The sequence below is a fragment of the Sus scrofa genome, chromosome 6 (genome assembly GCF_054392235.1).
Source record: "Sus scrofa isolate SSC_HxYL_T2T_F1_AM1 chromosome 6, Sscrofa_HxYL_maternal_Yorkshire_Landrace_v2.0, whole genome shotgun sequence".
Lineage (NCBI taxonomy): Eukaryota > Metazoa > Chordata > Mammalia > Artiodactyla > Suidae > Sus > Sus scrofa.
Window position 1 is genome coordinate 14,196,749 of NC_139388.1, and position 1,812 is coordinate 14,198,560.

General features: G+C 44.5%; 1 non-coding gene across 1 annotated transcript; it reads left to right on the forward strand.

Annotated features, from left to right (window-relative positions):
* The first annotated feature begins 1,423 nt into the window (after positions 1–1,423).
* On the forward strand, positions 1,424–1,530 carry LOC146402215 (U6 spliceosomal RNA). The gene has a single exon (XR_014808776.1). It is a non-coding gene; the product is annotated as a U6 spliceosomal RNA (small nuclear RNA).
* Positions 1,531–1,812: the final 282 nt, after the last annotated feature.

The following is a 1,812-nucleotide window of genomic DNA, read 5'->3' on the forward strand; positions in this document are numbered from 1 at the left end:
CTAGCCACAGTTGCAAATATCACTGTGGCTACGGTGACGCCAGATACTTTTAACCCACTGTGCTGGGTGGGGACCAAACCTGCACCTCCGCAGTGACTCTAGCTGCTGCACTCAGGTTCTTAACCCACCGCATCACAGTGGGGACTCCAGCTAGCAACTTCTAAGAAAGTATCCTATCTGTACATGTTCTTTTTTAAAATTTTTTTAATTTTTTATTTTTATTTTTGTCTTTTTGCCATTTCTTGGGCCGCTTCCGCGGCATATGGAGGTTCCCAGGCTAGGGGTCTAATCGGAGCTGTAGCTGCCAGCCTATGCCAGAGCCACAGCAACGCAGGATCCGAGCCACGTCTGCAGGCTACACCACAGCTCACAGCAACGCCGGATCGTTAACCCACTGAGCGAGGGCAGGGATCGAACCCGAAACCTCATGGTTCCTAGTCGGATTCGTTAACCATTGCGCCACAACGGGAACTCCTGTACATGTTCTTAGTTACATTCAGAGATGGATATTTATTACAGCATTGTAGGAGCAAAGATTAAAAATTATCTAGGGGGGAGTTCTTGTCGTGGCTCAGTGGTTAACGAATCTAACTACTATCCATGAAGACGCAGGTTTGATCCCTGGCCTTTCTCAGTGGGTTAAGGATCCCGTGTTGCTGTGAGCGGTGGTGTAGGTCACAGACACTGCACAGATCCTGAGTTGCTGTAGCTGTGGCGTAGGCTGGTGGTACAGCTCCGATTCAACCCTGGGAACCTCCATATGCCACAAGTGCGGACCTAAATAGCAAAATAAAATAAAATAAAATAGAAATAAAAAATAAAAATGACCTGGGGGGTTCCTGCTGTGGCACAACAGGATCAGCGATGTCTCTGCAACAACAGGACATGGGTTCAATCCCTGACCTGGCACATTGGGTGGAAGGATCCGGCATTGCTGTAGTGGCAGTGTAGGTCGAAACTGAGGCTCACATCTGATCCCTCACCTGGGGAACTCCATATGCTGCAGGGTGGCCAAAAAAAAGAAAAAAAAGATCTAAATGTTGATGATCCAGATTAAAGATCAAATGCATGAAACTGAGGAAGGTTCAATTGATAGTGTCTTTTGTTATCATTACTTAACGAGCTAATAGGCTATTGGAGAGTAGAGGATCAGCTTTTGTGGGTCCAAACAGACATTCTGGAAACACTGATTAAATTAATTACATTATTTCTTAGCCTCTGCCTGAACTAAACTGGCAGGCAGCTCAGGGAGGCAAAGTGGTTTGTCCAAGGTCTTCCACAGAATGTATCCTCCCTATTCCTTGCGTGCAAAGCTCAGTGGCAGGCCCTGTGAACACTACTGAAATTGAAGAACTGGACCTTATTTTCTCAGGGCTTGAGACTTAGTAAAGCACTCTGACAGGCATTAAAAATATTAAACTTGGTGCTCGCTTCAGCAGCACATATACTAAAAGTGGAACGATACAGAGAAGATTAGCAAGGCCCTTTCGCAAGGATGACACACAAATTCGTGAAGCCGTCCCCTATTTTTTAATAAATGCAGACTATTGCCTTTGGAATGGATTAGCAATGAGATCCTGCTGTGTAGCACTGGGAACTCTATCTAGTCACTTATGATGGAGCATGATGATGTGAGAAAAAGAATGTATATATGTATGTGTGTGACTGGATCACTTTGCTGTACAGTAGAAAATTGACAGAACACTGTAAACCAGCTACAGTGGAAAAAAATAAAAATCATTATATAAAAAAATATTAAACTTGGAGTTTTCACTGTGGCACAGTGGGTTAAGATCTGACTGCAGCTAGGGT